We start from the raw sequence: 25,867 nt of genomic DNA, 5'->3' as shown, positions 1-25,867 counted from the left end.
CTAGATATCGAGAACAATCATCAACAAATATCCCTTTAAGATTAGATTGGAACACATTCACAGCACCCCCACCATTATTTGGACAACACCCAGAAAGTAACCGACTCCACAACAGGGCACTTAATAGATAACAATATAGACAAGATATCCACGAAGACATTCGTGACCATAACATCCAAATACTCCAACAAATAGTCTACAATTAAAATTTGAAATCACGGTTAAACTAAACAACATTGCTCAACATCCTTACCCATTAAACCCACCAAATATAACAGCTCAATCGCTACCACCACCATTTATAACAACTGAAGTAATATATAAATACGACAGATATACCAAAAAGACAATTGGTTACATAACATTTTATAACCCGTACTCAGGATTATCATACACATGTATATTCTAAAAACATTGATTTTTCTCCAAATCCTTTTTCTAATAATCTCCGATCAGAACATAAATCCTTCTCCCCGCACAGGACCCCAAGACTTATTAGTAACACATTATGATTGTGAAGAAAATGAAGAAAAAACACTACACAAATATGCAATAAATCAAGTATCACAATGCGAAACGGAACCACAAGCTATAGAAACTACAATTGTAATAGCGACACTCTATTCAAAAGCCCGAGCAACAACAGTCATAGGATATAAATTTACAGCAACATTTTCCGAAAAGAAAGTACATTGTTCACAAGTTTCAAACGGAAATAAAAACCGACTTGACCATGAATCATTCTACCAGAGTAATATAAAACGACTTCTACATCTCAATCCCGATGATTGTAAAAACGAGCTACTCAGACTAAACATCACAAGAAATAAAAACACCGACAGAAAAATAGTATATTTTCAAGTCTTTGCCGATTCTGTCCATCAAGCAGAACTTGAAAGATATCAAGGACATATAAAACTAGATGAAAAATACCCATACAACGGCGCACACGGAAGATTAATTTATGACATACACGATAAGCACTGGATACCACACATTGGTATAAATAATCCATCAAACTGCAAAGCAGACACAAAAAATAGAGGATATCAAGAAATAATGTTTTTCGATTGGAAAATACAACTCGAAAAAATACAGCTCACACGAGATCTATCTGATAGCACAATGATCTATCAAGGAATTAGACTACCTTGTAAAAACGATCAAGGTTATTGTGATCCTACAACACGAACACAAGCAACAATTGTTTGGTTTCCCGAAGATACCTGAACAACATTTCAAGTAGCAAAAATACACGCTCGAATGATAAAATTTCACGAAAAATATTTTTATACAATCAATTCTATATGAACAAGTCAATCCATCACGAAAACAAAGTACTGATTTTCGAAACATCCATAATATAGAAAATAAATTACCACGTTTTCAAATATATCAAGAAACAGAAATCGCATGCAAATACAGAAACCCACTTCACAAAACACAATATTCTGAAATATTAGTTGAATACGAAAAAGGTTTCGACATGACCACTGGAAAAATAAAAATTGACCTTTATGCCACAGGTCATCCTCTACATGAACGAACATCATATATACCAGTTAACTTTCAAAAAAGTAATGGTCAACCTGGTGGACACCTAAAGCCACATGACACTAGAAGCCCACGTTTACAAGAACTATCACTAATGAATAATTCTTATTTTGGTAATATCCACTATGATATCCACTTAGATATGAAGTTAGACTACACGATTAGTCGAATTTTTCAAGAAATGTCACTCTCCGAATTAGAAACACTTCATCAACTATGCGAATTAGAAAGGACACAAATCCTACAGTCACTTGCACTAGCAGTATTAAAAATACTCTACGCAGGATATTTATTATCAAGAAATAGATCAAATTTTCTTGATTATGAAGAAAACATTTTATGGTTTTATACTTGCACCAAAAAAGTATCCCCATTATATGTTTTTGAAGATAAACGTTGTTATAAAAGAATCCCCATATTCTACAAAAATAAAGTACATTTTGTCGACACACTTTCAAGACGAACATAATTTTGGGATACCGCAGTCCCATGTGGATCAGAAAACTGTCTCAATATCGTACAATTAAACCCTGACGTAGATATATACTACCTACTTACACCGTATATTACATTAATGCAACCACTCAAAAAGTTTTCACCCGAAAGCATCAGAGCTAACGCTCGTAACCCAAAAATTGATTTACAATCAATTGGAATATATTCTAAATCTGATATACAACACCACATTATAACACAACAGTTTCAAGAATTACTAACACAAATGGACACAATACAACGACAATCAATCGATCAGAATTTAAGAAAACTTGCTGAAACCGCAGGATTTGCAGAAATTTATACTCAAGACTACAGCGGATATTTTAAGGATATTAAAGATTACATATATTTAAACGGTGAAAAATACAGACCACAAGATATTTCACCCATAAATATTTTCATTTCTATCACATTAAAAAATGAAATTCTCGCCTTTCTAGGATGGCCCTATTACATCTTAGAAAAATTAACTATCTTATACGCTATGTTTAATTTTATAGGATTTCTTTTCTCACTATTAAAAGAAATCTATAACAAATGCGCTATACACACACAGGTAACTCGCCAAGCAAGTGTAGCACGTATACTATTTGCAGAATTTTTTGGAATTTTTTCATCATCAATCAATAAAATACTTCTAGATGCACAAATAAAAGAAAATAAAACAAAAATATCCACAAGACAAAACACATACGACGAAGAACATAGAAATATAGATACAACACCTACAGCACCACAGATACCACACCTACCACAAAACCATACATTATCATTAGTTCCCCGAAATTTTCGAAACCTAGCAATCATAAATAATCCAAATTTTAGACCAAATACAACACAAAGTCCCATTCAACACATAATGACACATCATTCACAAAATGATAATACATATGAACAAATTATCGAACAACCCCATACCACCGCTTTTCAGTCTCAAAATAATAAATTTTTTAGCCCACGATGAGCCGACAACTTGGATCCCTACACCGCTCAAATTCCCATCCAACCAACCTCAACACTCCAATTACAATCATTCCACTTTTTGCTTTCCCGCCACCCAATTTTCGAACTAGTAAAATAACATCAAGCATGAATTCGGACACTAATTCAGATATTTCAGTTTTATACTCCATTTCACAACTCAATAACCCTAATATAGAAACCCCTGACGAATTTGCAGACTCCGAACCATTTCCATCCAATAATTTTCAAACCAACTCCTCAGTTTTTTCAAAGCCTCCTTTTCAACCAATCCCACCTAATAACCCACTCCCGTCCGTTTCTACCCCCTCTTATGCTTCACAAGTAACTCCAACCTATTCTCCATTTCATTCCGACCGATCATCTAATTCTCCCGATACTCCTCAAATCTCCCAAGAACTCGATAATTTTATCACCCTACAACAACAGCTAATACACCCTAACACCCTCACTATAAATCAGATTTCCTCCACAATAGAATCCTCAAACCCACCTACTCCTACACCCTCCTCAGCTTATACTGCATTTTAAGCACAGTCATCTACATCCACCGAATCATTAAATAGCACTAACCGAGCTTATCGCACTTTTAAAAGAAAATTCCCAAACCATCCATTCCCGACCAAACCAGTAACAGCCCGCGAATAGATTAATCATCCACACCACACTAACACGAAAGATTTTCTAGCAATCACCTTACCTTCATTTCCACAATATACCTTAAACACACCTAACGACACTAACGACACACGTAGTTTTGTAGATGAACATGTTTTAATGCCTACACTTCATTGGACAACATATTATCATTTTACTAATCCCCTTTGCCTACCACTATCTAATACTCATAGCGATTTGAGAAGAATAAAGATATGCTATATAGACTCACCGCAACACTAACACCTAGACAATTTACTTATATAGGATATAAGAAATCACTAAAAACATTCACTGCACCCCGAGCTAACGAATTTACACTAGAATATTACGACCATAATATCATCCGAACTAATCAAGACCAATTTTTAGATGACGATCGCGTCGCTAACCCACAACTAACAGAAAAATGTTTCATCAAAACATCATATGTATTCACACTCAATATTTTTGATAGAAAATATGATCACATCATTTCTGAAGCACTAACTGATATGCAAGCTTACGAAAGTTTTAAAGAAAAATTTCAATTATTTTCACTAACCTTTCACTTCCTTGCACCACATGAACGCGATTTGCACTGTTCACATGACATAATGTTACGCACTAAACAAACTCACACATATACATACTATCACTTCATACAAAATCATTTTGATCTACATACTCCATCAAGACAACCACACCATCGTTTTCAGTTTCTTAACTCTAAGTACACTTCGCCATTTTTTCTAAACTTCACCTATTGCATCAAAGATACTAACCTCCACGGCATCCTCCGCAATTACGACCCAATAACACAAATGTATATATTTTGTCCCATCACGAAGACCTTTAATGCTGAAGAATCCAGACCCTTCCTTATCCCACATGAATTTATCCAACCTATAGAAATCCCTATATTAGAATTCATTCACAATACTAAATACAATCACAAAATATATAATCTTATTCAAAATTACACCTTATGAGTTCACAGTCGGCACCGAAGAACTAAAAACTATTAAAGCACTTCAATAGCTTTGGCCACTGCTTCAAACTAAAAACATCATTCGCATACTAGCAAAATTACTAACAAATTCAGACATGATACACGACATCTTCCCCCACGGTTTTTTCCCAGACAATTAACAGGTAAGTATAATTTACAAATATTCTTAACTTATAAATTTAAATTAATACTAACCATTCTTTACTCATGTTCTTTTAGATTTTTGGTCTTCATACCACGATTATCTGCAAAAAACAGAAAAAAAAATAAAAACTTGTTAAAATTATTCTAAACTTCATTAATTTTTTCCACAAAATGATCTGATAAAATTTATACCAAATGTAGTAAATTAATTTATAAAATATTCCCCCATAAAGCAGAAAGTTTAAATATGATGAAAATTTATAACTTTAAATTTCCCCCAAAAACTAGCAGTAAAATTGAAATTCTATGTAATAAATTAATAAAATGAAAATGCAGTACTAACCTTTTGATATTTTTATTCAATCGCACAAGAATTCTATCCAAACTCGCACAGCTCGCTCACAAAGAAATGTTTGAATAATGAATTTCAGTTTCAAGTTTTCACACTCAACAACTCTAACACACGATAACAAGTTTCAAACTTTCCTTTAACCCGGTTGGAAAGGAATTATATACTAAACCAAACTAACCAACGCAGCTTACTGAACACCATAAATCATAAAATAACAGCATGACTAAGAAAAGAAAACCAACGGTACCCAAACCGGATTAACCCAGTTTAAAGCTGGATAGTTTATTCTTTTGAAGAATATTATAAAGTCTAAGAAAGAAATAATAAACACAAAGAAGTCGAAAGACAAACCCATAACAAAAACAATTTGATTTTTGAAAAAAGGACGCAACCAACGGAACATAAGAAAGACCAACATAAACCCAACATAAAACGTTATCACATAAACGGACCTCTCAAAGAAACCGCACGAAATCATACTCCCACTCCTGGCCTAACCCACCAGAGAGGACGTCCTGAGCATGCTCTATAGCCGGCCTAACCCACCGCGCTACATCCACGCTTTGTGACCACACTTCTATTTTTAATAGGAGGTGCTCAAGGGTGAGTAACTCTTCAAAATAACCGAACTAAAATAAAATGCTTTTGTGAAAATAACTAACTAAAATCATAATTAAAACACTGAACTAATAAAAATTTTATAAAATGTAATTCATACTTTGCAGTACATAGATCAGCATACAACAACAAAGACGAACATCCAAAGACAAAATGACCCCACTATACTAGAACAAGAATGGCTAACCACAACCGATATGCCGTCCACAATCACAACTCAAAGGATTTAGAGTACGACTTGACTTCGCAGAAAAGGACTTCATTGAACTAGACCAATGACCACCTCGATGTTCAAGTATACGTACAGATCCGAGTTACAAGGCATCCCCTCCACGCACAACCTCCAGGCCATTCCCAGACGAGGTTGAACACAAAACAAGTTCTCTACATAATACAGAAAAACCCGTCATAGCAAACCAATTTGAAATCAGATTGATTTCGTTGGGAAACAAGAAGACACAACGATTGATGCCCCTAACTCCAGCGTCCTGGAACTTCTCTAACAAGAGGAACCGGACAAGAATACGATGTTCGCCAAATACCAACGTTCATCATCCATCCTTTGAATTGCAGAAAGATAATTCTAAAAAACTCTGTAAAACCCGGATGGGTGGAACCTGATCTAAACTATATTTTATGATTAGATAAATTAGATATTTTACCACTGTAAAGTATTTAATATTAACCAATCATGATCCATCTAACTAACAACCCACTTATTTGTAAGTGCTGAAATTACTTGTAATTTCAGCACCAGAGAGATTTGAATTTAACTTAGAAATTGATTGTCTCTCCAAGAGATCTTCAGCAGCCGCAATAAACCAGCATACTTTAGATCTATTGAGCCTAGCAGAGACTAGTTAAACACCCTGAGACTAGAAAGTAAAAGAGTAAGATTAGGATCGGTATTAGACTAAGAAGTTGCACGAATCTATCCGGCCGAAAATAAGATAGCGTGACGAGCAGACGGTGTACCCTATCCGAAATTACTCTATGAGTTAACCACATCGGTCCTAACTCACAAGGTACAAAATTCATAAATGCTTTACAGTTCAATTCTGTCTTAATGGAGGGACCGGGATTCGTTACACGGTACTATGGGGAGGCAAATACTTAACAAGATCCAAAATGTTTGTGATTTAAATAATTTCCTCTAGCCTGAAAAACTGTCAATACTCAATTCGGAATCAGAGGTGATTTCGGACAGATGCAGTTCTAGAGAGTTTTCATTTTTGGTTGATTGATGTATCATCACCACTGATCGTGTTTAAATGTCAACTGGTGTTTTTGCACTCTTTCATAGCCTGATTAAGCCATCACATTTTCAAATGCTTACGAAATCTGCAATGATTAACCCTGCGAGTTCAACTCGGCTATACTTTTTTCTGGCCAAGTCATTTCAAAACTCAAACGATTAGAAAATGAAACATCATTTATACAACTCCTTGGGTAATTGAACTTGACTTTCACTTTCTAGGGCCCAATTTATCTGATAACTTTGGCTTCGAACTTCTATTTCGTGATGAACGTTTATTTTAATAAGGAGCTGCACACTTTGGATTTTGTGCTTATTACAATCCAGTGTTCTTTGGATCTAGTTCTTTCGGGGATTATTGGCCTGGTCCAGTATGTCATGGAGATTCTGACTGCTCTCGTTTTTTTCTGCGGCTATAGTGGATTTTTGGACTATGAAAAACTTGTTGAGAAAAAGTTGACTTATTTTGAACTCGACAGCCTAAAAAAAATAGAGTCAACTTACATTTTTTCAATCACCTTGTTTGAGTGTATTTTTGGAAAAGCTAAGATAAACGTCAGACGAACAGTCAGGCGACAGTTCGTAACAAGCGAACATTGGTAACAATAATTTGAGCGTTAAACTCTAATTTATGCCCGTACCGAACTTTTTGGCGATAATCATATCTGATCATTGTAAAATCATGCAAAATTCATCTCTGTAACAGATATGCAGCATGTCTATATTCGGCATGCACATACCTGCATCAGACCTGCATCAGGTGTGCTAACTGAAGATATGCTCACACCTGCAGCATGCATGATCATGCCTGAACTGAACATGCTCACACCTGCAGGATGCATGATCATACCTGAACTAAACATGCTCACACCTGCAGGATACATGATCATACCTGAACTAAACATGCTCACACCTGCAGGATACATGACCATGCCTGAACCGAATATGCTCAAATCGTTATCTTCAGTATTATAAGATAATTAAAGAAATGGTTAAATTGTAACAACATCATAAACTCAGCTTGATAATGTGACACTTTACTTCAAATTTTAAGTTTTTTTTTCAGATTTTTTTTGACATTGGTGAAGTTTTTTGTTGAAAATTTACTGTAGCGGTTAGATGCATCTTTCTTTAATTGCCAGCAGGGAGTCGTTGGTAGCGGGGCGTGTGGATACTTTTCTCTGTTTCCTGTCAACATAAGCTAATTGTTAGTCAAAAATTCATCACTTTAAATAAATGCTTAACAAATAAAACTAGACAAAAATCATGCGTTAAAAAGTAGTCGCATATTTGTTGTTAATTTATTCAATGAGATTAGTAGTATCAACCAATCAAATCTTTTTAATTTATTCGCAATTATTGCGGCTACTGGTTCGCGAAAATTGAAGGGTTATTGGCCAAAAAATTTTGTGACGAATTGCTTCAATTCAATGCTTTATAGTTCAAACCGGGGATTCTTAGTTTTTTCGACTATCCCTCCCGTTGCCCCCTGAAACTAACCTGAAGTCCTTTTTTTTGGGATGTAGATGCGACATAATTTTCTTCATTTGAAGATATTTGACTCGAGGAGGTAAATTTGGATAAACTCATTTCAAACAAAACCTGAAAAAGTGAAATTTTTAACAAGAAAGACCAATTAGTCAAGATAAGAAGTAATGTATAAATAAATATGAATTTGTCAAGTTTTCAGTCAGTCGTTATCATGTCTGCGACAGGCATGAACATGTTTCACTCAGGTCTGATCATGTAAGATCCAGGTATGAACACGTCTGTAGAAAAATACGCATGCTCACTTGTGAACAGCCCTGCATAATGGGGGAACAGTCCTGAGAATATTCTCTCCCCTGCTAAATGGATGATCAGCCGTGAAATGGCACAAAAAGTTCAGTACGGGTGTGCACTATTCCTCTCGTGCCAAATGTGAGCGCAGCCATCGCTATTCATTTTTTATACACGCTACTGATTCGACTTACAGTAGCGAAACTAATTTAGTAACATTTACCCTGAAAAGTTGCCGCGAATGTTTTTGAACTGCTCTTATCTATGCATGAATACTTGCATGAAGCATCTACCACTATAATTCCTGCGCATTGCATCTTCGTGTGAAAAAACTTTCATCAAAAACTGAATACTATTTTTGACTAAAATTAGGTTTAATTTTCATAGTTAAAAAGCAACGAATGGTAAAAAATAAACTTATTTATCGGCAGCTCTGAATTATTTTATATCTCTGGTGAAAATTTTCAATTTTAAAATATGGACTACAACTTGAAGTCAGAAAGTATCTTGTCACTTCCACCAAGATATCATTGAAATTTTTGACGCGTTTTTGACCACTGTTTTTTTTCTTTGGTTTTTGTACTTATTTTTGTACGTGAGCTTACTTGTAATTTTTTATTGGAAATGGAGGGCAAAGGCTCTGTCGTTTCAAATTTACGAAATATATTAGGAACAATTCAGTGGAAATAAACAGCTAAACTAGTGTAGAAATTTTTTCAATTTGATTTCTTCTGCGTATTTCATAATTTTTTAAATCTGCAAAACAATTAAAATTGGTAGCACACACAGTAGCAGATTTAAGGGAAGGAGAGGGGGGGGGGGCTGTCAAAACTCACACTTTATCTTTTTTATAAGCAATTTGAGCAGCCCTTAGAAAAGTTACAGGAAACCTTTGCCAGTGACAACAAAAAATTAAACCAAACTAATTCGGACTAAATTTGCAAAACTGTTTAAGTACTTAGGGTGTCCTAATTTAGCCATTATTTGGAGCCGTATTCTAAGTGGATGCACTTCTGCAGAAGCGACTTCATTTATGGGGATGTGGCATATTTACTTTTAGAGATCAATTGAATAAAATTTTCAGACACAAAGTATGACTCAAAGTCAGCTAAAATTTCAAACTTTCATGTGCAAAAATGGCTCACAATTGCAGATCGCTCAAATTAATTGTTTCTTCATTCCAATTATATTCTAATTTTTGATAGTACACTCTGAAATTTTCCGATTGGAGGAAAACTTTTTTTATGAAATTCACAAATATTCAATATTCATGCCACAAGCTTCAAACAATTGTACAGATGCTTAAAAAATAGCTTATCATACAATTTTGTACAAGTCCGATTGTAAGAGAACCCTACGGTAAGAGTTTTTCCATTAGTCAAAAAGTTATTTTTTCGAGTTAAATATATTGACTGTAGAAAATGTTAATGTTTAGAGCAGGAAAACGTTATTTTACGCTCTGCATATATAAACTGAACTGCATTGCCACAAACATGCAAATCAAATGTTGCAGAATCGAGGGAGCAGATTTTCAGCAAACTTTTGAAAATTTTGTCGGCCTTTTTTTATTCGACCAAATGGATTTTCCAAGCTCTCACAAAACACTAACAAGACCCTGTTTTGGCCAAATCTTTGCGCTGCTCAAAACAGTCCAACATCAGCGTTTTTAGGCACTTTTTGAAAAAATTTAACCAACACGCTTTCGGCGCCATATATATTTGCGCCGAAAGTCTTTAGAAAAATTTTAGGGTCCGTCAGCCAAAAATGGATATCTCAAAATAGTAAAAAAGGGGAACCCATTGGGTCGGCAAGGGGTCGGCAAGGGGTCGAATCCTTGAAAAAGGAAAGGCTTCCGCCCCGCACCCCCCTTAATTCCGCACCTGGCTGATTTCAAATCACTAATAACGGGCAAAACAAACTAAACATAAAATTTAGACGCGTTTTTCTCAAACTGCGACTTAAAAAAAAAGATGAGGACAAAACTTGATTAGAAGTTAACGAGAAAAAACGATGAATTTTAGCAAAATTCTCGCCCAAAAGGTTTCACACAAATCTTTTAGTTAAATTAACATCTCCATTGTTGAACTATTAAATATAAGCGAGTCTCTTGTGCAGAACCACAGCGTTCTCCGAAAATATAAAACTGCTTTTTTATAAAAAAAAAGGTATTCTCAATAGTAAAATTGATAAGTATTGGTATTCATTCAAAAATGGCCCCTTTTGTATCAAATTTTTGGGCCAGAAAATCGCAAATCAAATTGCGCTATTCGAATTTTGATTTAAAAATTTTGAATAACTTTTGTCATCATAATTTTTGAGCAAAGAGGAGCAAAGGAAGCAAAAGTTAGCAATCTGATTTGTTTCAGTTTGCTAAAAAAACTGTTCTGCTATAAACCGGTCTAATAAAAAATATAGCAGCGGAAAAACCATAATCCATATGAACTATTATATAGTCTACAGGTATAAAATTATGCACTACACCTTTTAGAATTCTGCCACATTTCCGATTTTAGCTTCGCAGACAGCGAAAACAATTTTATAGGGTTGCAAAACAGCATTGATATGCGATCTAAACTCTTCTTTGAAACAACTGCGCTGAGAATTTTCTTGGATTTCACAGTATATTGGAGTCAAATGATTCTAATGATAGCCATTGCTTTTGAGCGGTACATTCTAATTGCACGAGGCGTAGAATCAGCCGCCATTTGGACAACTAAACGTCGATTAGCTCTGTATTTATCAGTTGGTATTGTTTGCACTATAATACCTGCTTTGTTCTTTCTCGATTTCTGGTTCAATAAAAACTGGCCTTCATGGAAACCATGGAGTGTAAGTGATTTCTCTAGAAAATGTTAATGTTCAGAGCAGGAAAACGTTATTTTACGCTCTGCATATATAAACTGAACTGCATTGCCACAAACATTCAAATCAAATGTTGCAAAATCGAGGGAGTAGATTTTCAGCAAACTTTTGAAAATTTTGTCGGCCTTTTTTTAATCGACCAAATGGATTTTCCGAGCTCTCACAAAACACTAACAAGACCCTGTTTTGGCCAAATCTTTGCGCTGCTCAAAACAGTCCAACATCAGCGTTTTTAGGCACTTTTTGGAAAAATTTAACCAAACACGCTTTCGGCGCCATATATATTTGTGCCGAAAGTCTTTAGAAAAATTTTAGGGTCCGTCAGTCAAAAATGGATATCTCAAAATAGTAAAAAAGGGGAACCCATTGGGTCGGCAAGGGGTCGAATCCTTGAAAAAGGAAAGGCTTCCGCCCCGCACCCCCCTTAATTCCGCCCCTGGCTGATTTCAAATCACTAATAACGGGCAAAACAAACTAAACATAAAATTTAGACGCGTTTTTCTCAAACTGCGACTTAAAAAAAGATGAGGACAAAACTTGATTAGAAGTTAACGAGAAAAAACGATGAATTTTAGCAAAATTCTCGCCCAAAAGGTTTCACACAAATCTTTTAGTTAAATTAACATCTCCATTGTTGAACTATTAAATATAAGCGAGTCTCTTGTGCAGAACCACAGCGTTCTCCGAAAATATAAAACTGCTTTTTTATAAAAAAAAAGGTATTCTCAATAGTAAAATTGATAAGTATTGGTATTCATTCAAAAATGGCCCCTTTTGTATCAAATTTTTGGGCCAGAAAATCGCAAATCAAATTGCGCTATTCGAATTTTGATTTAAAAATTTTGAATAACTTTTGTCATCATAATTTTTGAGCAAAGAGGAGCAAAGGAAGCAAAAGTTAGCAATCTGATTTGTTTCAGTTTGCTAAAAAAACTGTTCTGCTATAAACCGGTCTAATAAAAAATATAGCAGCGGAAAAACCATAATCCATATGAACTATTATATAGTCTACATGTATAAAATTATGCACTACACCTTTTAGAACTCTGCCACATTTCCGAGTTTAGCTTCGCAGACAGCGAAAACAATTTTATAGGCTTGCAAAACAGCATTGATATGCGATCTAAACTCTTCTTTGAAACAACTGCGCTGAGACTTTTCTTGGATTTCACAGTATATTGGAGTCAAATGATTCTAATGATAGCCATTGCTTTTGAGCGGTACATTCTAATTGCACGAGGCGTAGAATCAGCCGCCATTTGGACAACTAAACGTCGATTAGCTCTGTATTTATTAGTTGGTGTTGTTTGCACTATAATACCTGCTTTGTTCTTTCTCGATTTCTGGCTCAATAAAAACTGGCCTTCATGGAAACCATGGAGTGTAAGTGATTTCCGAGAATGCTTTTGATGTCAATGCACAACGTTTATTTTCAACGCAGCTATAAACTTTCATTCCAATAGAAAAAACCGAATGATTGCAAAAAAAGTTTAATAGTGAAGCAGATAAGAAATCATGGCTAATACAATCAATTTTTTCAAAGTTTTTCAAGAAGGCACCCAAATCGGGCAAGATTGCGGTCAGTTAAGATTTTTTAAAAGTTTAATTTTGGCTTGAGACAGCGCTCAAACCAGTCAAAATAATCATTAAAAGTCTTGTCATTTGAAAGTTTTTTAGTGTTAATGAAGAAGAAAAGAAAAAATGTTGATTTTCAAAATCAAGAGAGTTTTAGATCCGCATGTCCTCAATTATTTTGTACTGTAGAACTCGCTCGGTTCCGATTTAAAAAAAAAATTAAAAACGCTGAAAAGTGAAACAAGTGGAAAAAGGGTAATATTTTTTGCAGCACTAAAATGTGTACCTCCTGGTTCTTTTTTTCCATTTGTTGCCCCTGAAACTGATAATTAATTTTTTTACTAGATTCTTGGATTTGGTACTGTTTCAAATCAACCATTTTATGGCTGATTGACCCATCAGTTTTAATCATGCGCAAGACCCTAATCTTTTGGTTGAAGCAATGACCTAATCCCTTAAAAGGCGCAAATCTAAGATGTCAGGCACAGATCTAAAAAATTCTTCGCGGAACTAAATTTTTCAGGCGCGCGAATCTATGATTTTCAGGGGCGGGTCTAATATTTTCCTTGCAGATCAAAAATTTTGCGGATCTAAGACTTCAGTTGCTGATCTAAATTTTTCAGGCAAGGGTCTTAATTTTCTGTTGTGGAAAGAAGTTTCTCAGATACGGATATACATTTTTTAGGTGTGGATCGGAACTTTTCTTGCGCGGAACTAAATTTTTCAGGCGCGCTGATCTAAGATTTTCCTTGCGGATAAAAATTTTTTCGAATCTAAAATTTCATCGGCGGATCTTACATTTTCAGGGGCGAATCTAAGTTTTCCAGGTGGAGATCTAAAATTTCGAGAGGCGGATATAAAATTTTTAGGGACGGATCTATACATTTCATGAGCTGACCTAGATTTCCAGGGGGCTGATACAAACTTCTCGGGCGCGAATCTAACATTTTGCGGACCAAAGGTTTCAGTTGCGGATCTAATTGTTTCAGGTGCGAGTATAAGAGTTTCAGAGGTGAACAAAAAAGTTATGAATATAAAATTTTAGTTGCGGATCTAACATTTTCAGGCGCAGATTTAAAATTTTCAGGTGCGGATTTAAGAATTTCAGATACGGAACTAAAATTTTCAAGTGCCGACATAAAATTTTCAGGTGCGGATCTAATTTTTTATGCTCGGATCCAAGTTTGTTGCATGCGGATCTATTATTTTCAGGTGCGGAACTAAAATTTTCATTTGCTGTCTTCAACTTTTATTATGCGGATCGAGAATGTTCAAGAGCGGGTTTAAAATTTTTAGACTTTGAGAAATTCTTTTTTTTTCACTTTTTATCGCTAATTTTCAATATGAAATCAACCCGGGTTTCATTTGGGGACAGATCGTCTTAACCTTGAATCGTCTTAACCTTGAACATTGACAAATCGTTTTTTTTTGGTTATACCCCCCCCCCCCCCCTCTAAATGATAAAAATGACAAAAAAAAATGCATTTTTTACTTACAAAGCTTAACTGGTTTTCCTTAAACATGCAGGGCTGATATCCCGAGCGTTAATCCAAGCTAAAAACTAGCAAAAAATGCTAACTTAACGACAATTAAAAACGCATTTAGCATCATTTTAATGAAATTTGTGCTCAGAAAATTGGCAAAAATTGGAGAAAAAAGTCAGTTTGAGGCTCAATTAAGTAAAATTCGTTTTTACTAGTCCCCTCAATATTATGATGCATTTCCTAGTAACAATTCCAATTCCCAATTATATAATTAAAATTTGCGTTTCATTTTTTTCATAATTTAGGTATAAGCGAAAATACCCAGAAATTCAACACGTAAGTCAATGGAGATTTCAACCATGCTAAAAGGTAAATCTCATTTTTCTCGAAGGCTTCAAACAATTTGTAGAACTCCTCGATAAAAACTATTTACAAAACTTGTCTCTTCTCCACATGTGCAAAATTTGTTTGTTTCAGCCAAAAGACTTCCAGTGCAAGGATTGTCTACGCAACCATGTCAAATTTTTAGAACCATATTTTCGCTTAGTTATCAATATTGCCGTCGTAGCTTCAAGCGGCTTTCTATATTATCGAAGCTCGATCGCTCTGAAAGCGTCCAGTGTTACAAGAAGTGGCCTGCTAAACAAAGCGTTTGTTACTATTTTGATCAGTTGGGTTATTCTGGTTTGGCCTCATATTCTATTCATGGACTTCAAAATGAAAGGCAAACGAACTTCAATTCATCATTTGACGTTCAAGTTCTGAAGAATTCCTTTTTCGCAAAGCTTTTTCTTCTTAAACTATAAGTCTTAAAAAAATAGTTGCATCAAAAAATTCACAGAGCGTTGAAACGCACGTTTATGCATGTCTCAGGTTTTCTCAGGTCCACCATAATTTGATATAAAAAAAAACAATTTATAAGGTTTACCAATTTATTGAGCTTTCTTTCGATCTTAAATGCGTAAAAATTTTTCGTTAAATGTCGAATTCATAGTCGAGCCATATTTTCTGACTAAACTTTGTAGGTCCCAATGCAAAAACTAGAGCTTAGTTCCAATTTTAGTAAAATGATCTGCCAAATATTTATGAAATTTTTGTGCTCTGATTCCTGGTTCTTGCTTGATTTCACTGAAAGTGCTGCTCAACAACTGCCTTTATCAGATTAAGAGACTGATTTGCAGATTTTAAATTATAGTTTTTGGAAATTTGAAATTACATGTTTTTGCTAGTTGTTAAATAGTTGTAACGTAAACTTTGTCGGCACATTTGTTTTTTTGCGCATTCCCCAAGAAACGAATCTAGCTAGTTGTTCTGGATTCCACAACTTCAAGCGAATTCCGCAAAATTTAAGTGGGTTCCGCAAATTGTAAGTGGATTCCGCAATTTTGTTTATTACTGATTTAGACCAGTTCTTGCATATGAACAGCTAAAAGCCAGAGCTGGATTTATTATCTGTTAATGCGGAATTTAAAAGCAAGGACTTAACCATTGTCAGCGGAATCCACACAAAAATTTTAACACATTGGTTTGGTTAACTAAATGTTTGGATGTCACCCTTTAGTATTTGGGACACGTTTCTCAGCAAGCAAATTTTGGGATGATAAATTTGGAAATTTAACATCTCACACCAGAAAAAAATCCTTTATTTGAGATTAATGGGTTGAGAATGGTTCGAAACCCAACGCAAAGCATATCATTGAAGTAAGACGGAATTTGGCATTCCTCTAAAGCCAAGTACTAATCTAGTTGGCGGAGAGTCAATTCAAATCATGAAGGCAGCATTTAAGATGAATGATACAGTTAATTCAATCATGAAGGCAGTATTTTGGATGAGCTGAAACTGCTTACTTCAATTTTTGACTAATCAGAACGATACAAAATTAGAACTTTCAATAGAAAATTTTTGGATGAGGTGGTACTGCTTACTTCGATTTTTGACTAATCAGAACGATACAAAATTAGAACTTTCAATAGAAAATTTTTGGATGAGGTGGTACTGCTTACTTCGATTTTTGACTAATCAGAACGATACAAAATTAGAACTTTCAATAGAAAACTTTAGTCGTAATTTACTGTTGTTTTCAGAGGTGAATACTCTTTAGTAGATACAAAAGAAGGAGATTCGATGAGATTCAAAAGAGGGAGATTTGTTACTAGGTTCAAAACCTCATATGCTTAACTGCTGATTATTTCTTTATAAGGGGAGGAGGGATAAATTCGGAAAGATTCGTCATAGGTACCGTAGGGTGGGGGAATAACTAAAGAGCCCAGAGAAAAGATTTGTTTTGCAGACGCTACTATATATGTTACTGGAATCCTCAAACAAAATGCGGATTTCGCATTCAAGTTGCAAAATCCACTTACAATTTGCGGATTTTGCTTCCAGTTGTGGATTTTGCAACAGTGCAACTTTACTGAAGGTAAATTTTACTATTTTTTGTGGATTACACAAACTTTTGTGAATTGAACAATTACTGTTGCGGATACCGCAAACTCGCTGCTTGTTTTTGGAACGATTTTGAGCTTTACAGTGATTTAGCTATTTGTTTGTGGAATCCAAAACAGCAAAGAAGATCCAAGAAAAGTAACAATGTTGTTGATTTCTCGAGAAACCAGATTTTGACCTATCGCGGAATCCGCTTACAGTTCACGAAATGCACAGTTTGATCTCGTAATGGTCCTGTAATCGCTTTACTAAGATTTTTTGAAGATCTGGATTCTCCACACGCCACAAAAAAACAATCCAAGTTAAAAAAGCCAGCTTTTTAGTTTTTCTTCACTTAAATAATTGTTGTTGGAATTTTCTGCGCTACTTGCTCAGCATCCAGGAAAACTACAAAAATGGTTTGTTCAAAAACCGGCGAGTCTTAGCAAATTGTCTTTTGAAAATTTTTTGGTTGCAACCATTGAAACATCTACTTGCGTTGGTATAGTTTTTTCATCATATCACGCGGAAGAAATGACACTATTTTGAAGAAAAAAAAATGATGTCGGAATTTTTTGCTTTTCGCATAATAACTGCAATGCTAAGAAACTTTTCTGAAAAAAAAATCGGGACTCTTTGGCAAAAAAAAATGATAAACTATGTTTTTGATTGCGGAAGAAGATTGTTTGTAATTGATGCATTCAATTTTCAACAATAATAATTGTCAATTGAACCAGGGGCGGGCTTCGTTTTAGGGCAAAATTTGTATTGCTCTTTTTGCTTTTTGACGCATCTAATTGAGCTTCCTGGGAAAGTTAATTTAAAAATTTAAATTTATTCTTTTCAACTTTAACAGTTTTACAAAACAACGTTACAGGTGGAACGTTTTTCAACTTTGCAGGTGAAATATCTTTTTTTAAAACTATGAAGTATATCTTTTTTTTAAATATTTTTGAAGTGTTTTAACAAACTAAAAAAATATATCAAAAATTGTCTAACAAAACGTCGACACTTGCCTTGGAGAAACAAAACCATGCCGGGCAAGATCATTACACTACTTTAAGGGTCAAAGCAAAGAATATAAATATTTTTCAGAAACTGAAAAAATATGTATCCATTAAGTATTTAAATTTATGAAATAATTTTTAACGTCACATGATTATTTAATCTAAGGTGAGCCTGAAACGTTTGCAGAGGCGATTGAATTGGTTGATTATTCAGCTGTTACTTACATAACCTTTAATCTTAATTTGTTTGACGGTTCATTGAAAAAACTTAAGAAGTCACAGGAGATAGCAATGCGAACTGATACTGTATTGCGCGGCTTCAGACTTAGTTTCGGTTTTGTAAACTCTTTGATTGTTTTTGTCATGATGAAGCCGTTTCAGGAACCAGTTTTAAAAGCAAAAAATTGGTTGAACTCTAAATTCCAGTCAAAATTTCGTCAATAGAGTTTCAAAATAAATCGTTGCAGTTGCCATGAAACCTTTCAATGTATAATTTGTCCTCAATACTAATGAAAATATTTCTTTCAAGTTTTCCCGAAATGAGTTTCCATGAATAAAAATCAATTATATATAATTTTTGAAGACAGTCAAAAATGATGCCATTGAAATTGATTATAATTACACTTTGGGACTATGCAATTGATTATAATCCACTAAATTCATTTTTTTTTCAGAAAAAAAATTAAATCTATCCTAATCCATTAAAAAACATCATAATGGATTATAATGGATTATAATCCCTACAATTTTTTTTACAAACTATGTGTAAATTTGCAAGATTTATTGCCGTTTTTACTGCCTGCTCGAATTCTAAACCTACTGAAATTTATAACGCGCGTTTAATCCTTTCATTTTCTCCGTTCACCCCATCCCTCAGTTGGAATAAGTGGCGCCGGAGCTGAAAAGCAGCAAAAACTAGTACTTTAAAAGATGTGAAGCGGAAGGGGTGATTTTTATGAGGGGGTGATGCACTTTTAATGATGGGGGATAAACTACCAAGATAGCAACGTTGAAAAAGCAATCGTGAATAAAATTGTTACAAAACAGTACAGCAGTTTTTACGATAAGCCAAATAAAAATCTCAATTTTAAAACTGCAATGTTCTAGTTTTGAATCTATACGGAGAGATTTTTGGAAAACGAGGTTTTTTCGATGCAAAAAAGTGATAATCCTTTATAATAGATTTTAACGGTTTAAGTTGATTTCTAATGTTTTTTTGGTTAATAATTGATTTTTTGCTCATTTAAATCGATAATTTCAGACTTTTGTGGAGACAGAACATGAAAATCCATTATAATTGGCTACTATCCAGGAGTTAACATCATTGGAGATTTGTGATCGTTTTGCAACTATTGACAAGAAAAAATATTTTCGGCAAAATTATTCATGGTTGCTCCCAGATTTTTACAAATATGCACTATTCTATTTCAAAGGGAAAGTGAAGTGGTCAAGGTGAGATGAACTTTAAGAATAGCGTATCAAAATCTCTATTACAAAATCAATCTCAAAAAAATCACTCAAGTTTGGTAGACCTAACTTTTGATGTCTAAAATGACAACCAGTTAAAAGATATGAATGGCTTATAACTTTACTCTCTAATTGAACTGAATAAGAACAAAAATGCGAATACTTTTTAACGCAAGACTTTTACTTATTTTGTTTGCTATGCGTTTTCGTAAAAACACGGAAATGATATAGCTTTGATGATGACCTTAACACCATAATTTAAAAAAATAGCTATCAAGAAAAAAGCATCACAACCTTAATGAATTCGCAAACCAGATACTGATTTCAGAAATGCTGTAAATAATTTAGAACGAGCAAAAATCACAGTGAAATTAGATGAAACAGAAAACATAAAATTACAATATCTTTCAAACAATTATATCGCGTATCAACAATATAAACGACTCTGAAAGTGACCTAGCAGAAAAAGCTCACACAAGTACTTAACATATACAATCAAAACCCAGATTTTAAAAATTAAGCATCATTCAAAAATGGGTGGTTATTGTAGACAATACGGGCACAGTATCACTGAATTTCGACAGAAACAACAAGACAAATCAAATCGACCGTCATAACATGAAGAACCAAATACATCTTTTTATCATTGCATGAAAAAAGATCAAAATTTACCGAATGGAAAATTTCAAATCATAATAGTTCGGGAAAACCACTACAACTCTAACTATTATCGATCACAATCACCAAACAATAGTATTTCTCGAGGAGGACCCTAGGACAGAATGATTCCAAACTATAATCAATAAAATAAAATAACCGTTCTAATAATCGAATAGTCAACTTAAAAATAATCATTCAAGATTAAACTCTATTAGAATTAACTACTCCTATTACAGCAGTAGTCTCTACTCAAACAACTACTCAAACAATCATAACAAGAAGTACTCAAATGACTTTTCTCGAAACTACTCAAATAATCGCAATAGAAATTATTCTAACGATCGCTATCGAAACAACTCAAATAAAAATTATAGTAACAGGGATAATAGTCACAGACCAGGAGAAAGTTCATAGAATTAGAATTAGAGAAATAGGAGCAATAGCTACAAAACAGAACATCTAGAAGTGTTTTAAAACCCTCAAATGGAAGTAACGATTCACAAAGTTCAAATCGATCATACCAAAATCACAGAAGTAGCTCACCAAAATGTCAAGACAAACAAATCAAGTACAACCCATTTCAGAAACAACCACAGATCCCCAGGTATTGACACAAATTACATCCTAACAAAACAGTTATTTCACATTCATTGTATGAGCTCAGATGACGATAGTGATACCGAAAGCACACTAACGATTAATATGTTGAGAATCAAATAATAAGGAAATTTATGACGTCTTTTTAATATCATTATAAACAACCAGATAGAAACGCCAATTATATCAAAAAATACACATTGCCGGCACAGCACATATCCCACTTCAAATGACAACTCACGAAAGCACTAATAGTTTATACCAAAATGTAGATGCAACAAAGATATTCAAATCATACAAAACTGTATAAATGACCAGACCAAATAAATTTTTTGGATTCTACCGTTTTTTCTAGAAAACTACAAAAACTGTTATCAATCTCCAGATCTCCAAAAAAGTTTTCTAATCGACTCGGGCGCAGAACCTAACATCATAAATATTGGTACCTGGAATGAGATTCAATTATTAAATCCATCTGTGATACTTCACGATCCAAAAAGTAATATAGCAACAGCACTAACTTCAAATTTACAAAAAAAAAACTGAAAAATCATACTGAAAATATTAAATTGCAAATTCAAAATAAGCACACACAACACAAAACATGAATACTTTTTAAATATTTTTTCAAAGCCTTCAAAAACAATCATTATTCTTCTCATGATTCCATCACATTTACCATAATGGTAACCACCGGTAAAACTGAATATCTCGGGTTTTGAATAAATTAATGAGTTCATTTCGAATCAAAATTAAGAGTAATGTTGAAAAGGCAACAAAAATTCTTCAAATATTGCAGACCTAAAATTGATAATAAAATGAGAAACAGTTAAGGAGATATGAATGGTTTATAATTTTAATCTCTAATTGAACTAACCAGGAACGAAAATGCGACTCTTTTTAACGCATAAGTTTTTCCAATTTTGTTTGTTGAGCATTTTGTAAAGTAAGGCAATTAAACGAGTTTAAATTAGTACAATAAAAACAGATTAGATACCAAAATTTAAAATCTGATCAAACAACCAGTTGAACAATTCGATATCAATAATGCGCCAAAAAAAATCGAAAAATTGTTAGCAATATTTCCAAAACTAACAACAAATATATTATTAAAAATGATTTCAATGTAAACAGTTACATTTCGATTATAATTAATTCAATTATAACTAATTTTAAAACTACTCGTAAATCAGCGCAAAGCTCTGAATGCTCCAATTACCCCTTAACTAAAACGAAATAATACGACTGATTAGATATCCTATTATAATTAATTCAATTATAACTAATTTTAAAACTACTCGTAAATCAGCGCAAAGCTCTGAATGCTCCAATTACCCCTGAACTAAAACGAAATAATACGACTGATTAGATATCCTAAACTTAAACGGGAACAATTTTGTTGAGCGGGATAATTCACCACGCATAAATAAAACTCATTTCAGCGTTATGAATAAAACTTTCAAAGCGCGCTTTAAATAGTCAAGAAAATGACAAAATTGGCTACTTTTAGTTCTCAGAATTTAGGAAATAATGAACGCGGGTAAAATATCTTTTTTCTATAATTTCAGGTAGATAGTCGACATCTATCTCCAATACTGTAACAAAAATTTGTCAAAAAACAATAATTTCGATCATCGAATATTCCGTTTTCTTCGAAAGTCAGATCAAATGTTTTAACTTCAGCCTAGCTACTCAGATCCCGATTGTCAAAATCAGGTAACAGATGGCTTTCTTTTCCGGAAAAAAATTCAAATAGTTAACATTTTTTTTTTGTTCCGATGAATCTGGCAGAACCCGTGTAACCAGAAGTTCAGATTTACCTCGGATTATTTCACGACCTTACTCGAATCATTCACTTAATAGTATTAGAAAAAAATGAATAAAATTAATAATCTTTTCAAACAGATAACATTTTATCCGACTATTCCGACTACGAAAGGGGATTTAAAGCAACCTTAGCGTAGCAAAAATTTCCCCACTAAGTCTCCATTTTGCTTTCTGTTTTCATTTTACGCAGGAAATCATCCAAAGGTTACGTTCACTTGGACTAAATACTGCCTACAGATTGAATCTAAAACATTAAAAAGCAATGCGAAAAGTTTTTGCCCACCCGTCTTTGCCATTAGGTTTAGTTCGAAATTGTTATCGAGCGTTTGTCCACCTACCTTCTGGCTTTGAAAACTCGGGACCCGCAATTGCAAAATTTTACAGAATACTTTAAAAAGGTTTGGCTGGATTTATTCCCAATCATGTTTTGGAAGGATTTTGATAGAGAATCAAACTTCCGAATCAGCAACCGCTTTAAGGGCTAGAATATTTTTGGAGTAAGAATTTAGTAAGAAAATGCTCGATGTACCTTGCAATTAAGCAATTAAGAGCTGAAGAATGTTTGTGAAAAAAGTAGAAAAAAAATTTAAGATACGCGGAATTTGTTAAAAACACGAATCACATTCATTGCGCTAACTTACAACCGTACAACCGTTTTCATAAATTTGGAGAACTGAATTTCCAAGAGTTACCAGAGCCGAGGAGCTCGACTTATTTTTCAAAATTTTCAAACCGATAAATTATGCGTTTGACTGTTATGGATCCAGTTTAGAACTGTTTCGGCTTTCTGGGCAATAGTTGGGTATGTTTCAACCATATTGATTTTTTCAACAGATAACTTTTTCCAAATAATCGTGTTCGACCCAGTTTATTCAAATATTTCAACATTTTTGACTGAAGTTGTTTCAACACTCTCAAACTTTTTTTAGAAGTTATGCTGGATTTCGAATGGTTCTCGGCAGACGGTTTTTAGTCGCAAAATTTCAACTTTTGGTCCTCAAAGTCACAACTAAGTCGAGCATCTCAACTCGGGTTCAAAAATTTTTTTTTAAATTATTGAAATCTTTATCACAAAGTATTTTAAACTTCTTATTAATTGTTTTTAATCTTCTTACACAGTAATTAAAACAGTTTTGAGGTTATGTGGTCCAATATATGGATTGAATGAAACACTTTGTTTACAAAACAAGCTCAAATTGTTATTTGTTCAGCAAAAATCAACTCCTAATTTGACAAAAATTGGAAAGGATGGTTAGGTTTCAGCATATCTAACGTTAGCAGTTATTATTTTGATTCTCAAATTAACCACATTACGAGGTCAAATTGTGCACTTTGTGAATTGCAAGCGGATTCCGCAACAGGAAAAAATCAGATTTGTCGCCGAATCCGCAAGATTGCTAATTTACTTTGATCTTCTCTGCTGTTTTGGATTCCACGGACAAATAACTAAAACATTGTACAGCTCAAAGTTGCTCCAAAAACAAAATGTGTGGAATCCAGAACGAGATTGTGGAATCCACGAACAATTATTAATATATGTGTTTAGTAAACTTGAGCTGTTGCGGAATCCACAACTGTAAGTGGAATCCGCAAATTGTAAATGGAATCCGCAAATTGTTAGTGGATTCGGCAAATTGTAAGCGGAATCCGCATAAATTTGCGGAATCCACTTACATTTGCAGAATCCGCTTGCATTTGCGGAATCCGGAACAACGACCTATAATCGCTCGTTGCAGAATCCGCAGCAAAATCAATGTGCCGACAAAAATTACGTTACAGGTATTTGTGCGCGGAATCCACTGAATTTTTGTTAGAGAAATCCACTTTATTTTTGGAACATGTTTGAAGAGTTGTCTCCGGAATCCAGAAACAAACAGACACAAAGTTGTGCGCCTATCTAGTGCACAGTTTGGCCTCGTAATTCATAATAAACTGAAACAAAATACGTTAAAAACATACAAAAAGATGAATTTACGCTTTGCAAGTGAGAGCAATTAAAAATATCTTATCAAGAAATTATAACAAAAACGTCTGTGAAAACCGTCAGCAAATTTTTTTTTATTCAAAACTCACTGAAACTAAGCGCTTATGTACTATTGGACGAACGTAATTCACGAAATTGAGCAACTCGCAGGATTTCTGTTCATTTGAAATTCTCTCAGATATGCGTTTTCGATTTTGCAAATCTTCAAGAGTTTTCAAAAAATAAATTTTTGGTCGTTTTTAGTGCGTAGCATGAACAAATTACGTTTCATTCGTTAAATAACGTTTTTAGTCGCGCTATTTGTATATTCAATCAAATGGGCCCACAAATGAATTTATTGTCGCGATTGATAACGTAGTAAGCTTGATATGACAAAACAACCGTTTATTCTGTTAAATTAACTTGACAATGCAGATGAAATCGGAGAACTTTTTTGTAATTTTCACATTTATTGCCTAGCATGTTTCTTATTATTGTTTCTTCACATTATTGCCTAGCAGATTGACAGGTTATCCGTTTTTTAAGTATACGTTTTGAATTATATGTATTTGTCGAGATACATATAATATTAAACTCGATGAGTATATACTATCTGAAAACGCCTGGTGCTAATAAATCAAGTGACCAATTGTTTGGTGCTGTTCGTTTACTAAAGTTGTCTTCCCGGTTTTTGTATATATAATTGTATTTGATTGTGAATTTTTTAGTGGTAATTTTTAAACGATTTATGAGTAGATGAAAAAGCCGTTCACGCGTTAATAGCATGGAATATGCACAACTATTCCGTCATTTTGGCTCTTTTCCAGTTTCCCCCCACCTTTCAAAATATCGAGTTTTATGTTTGGCCAAATCAGGGTCTATATACTATTTTGGGAGAGCTCGGAGAATCAAATTGGTCGGCCTAAAAAAGGTCGTCAAAGTTTCAAAAAAAGTTTTGAAAATCCGCCCCCCCCCCCCTCGAGAAAATCCTAGATCCGCCCCTGGAAGGGATAAAAAGAAAACAAAAAAATTGAAAATTAATTAAAAAAACACCCGATTTTTTCAAATCAATTTTTGACGGAATTTTTTTTTCGTCAGTCTGATCATTTATGTGCAAGCAGTTTTGTTATTCTATCCATCATATCAGTCTAGGATTTGTCATCGAATAAAA

At 34.0% G+C, this 25,867-nt stretch overlaps 3 long non-coding RNA genes across 5 annotated transcripts in view; 2 read left to right on the top strand and 1 right to left on the bottom strand.

The window, feature by feature from the left end:
• The window catches only part of LOC134851862 (uncharacterized), a 53,939-nt gene extending 44,073 nt beyond the window's left edge, over window positions 1–9,866 (top strand). For both annotated transcript variants that reach the window (XR_010164268.1, XR_010164267.1), the window contains exons 4-5: window positions 7,273–7,505; window positions 9,807–9,866. This is a non-coding gene — a long non-coding RNA (uncharacterized LOC134851862). The remainder of the gene's footprint in view (window positions 1–7,272; window positions 7,506–9,806) is intronic.
• LOC134851846 (uncharacterized) lies at window positions 8,031–8,871 on the bottom strand. Its single transcript, XR_010164262.1, has 2 exons — window positions 8,551–8,871; window positions 8,031–8,238 (listed from the first exon to the last, which is right to left on the bottom strand). It is a non-coding gene; the product is annotated as an uncharacterized LOC134851846 (long non-coding RNA).
• Window positions 9,867–11,342: 1,476 nt separating the features above from the next.
• LOC134851854 (uncharacterized) lies at window positions 11,343–18,680 on the top strand. Of its 2 annotated transcripts, none has more exons than XR_010164265.1 (3): window positions 11,343–11,658; window positions 15,228–15,474; window positions 18,349–18,680. It is a non-coding gene; the product is annotated as an uncharacterized LOC134851854 (long non-coding RNA). The 2 variants fall into 2 exon arrangements; XR_010164264.1 differs by lacking the exon at window positions 11,343–11,658 and adding an exon at window positions 12,764–13,074.
• The last annotated feature ends 7,187 nt before the right edge of the window (window positions 18,681–25,867 follow it).

The sequence above is a fragment of the Symsagittifera roscoffensis genome, chromosome 7, assembly GCF_963678635.1.
Source record: "Symsagittifera roscoffensis chromosome 7, txSymRosc1.1, whole genome shotgun sequence".
Taxonomy (NCBI): Eukaryota; Metazoa; Xenacoelomorpha; order Acoela; family Convolutidae; genus Symsagittifera; species Symsagittifera roscoffensis.
Note: the sequence above shows the minus strand (reverse complement) of the source record. Positions and strands in the feature narration are given on the sequence as shown.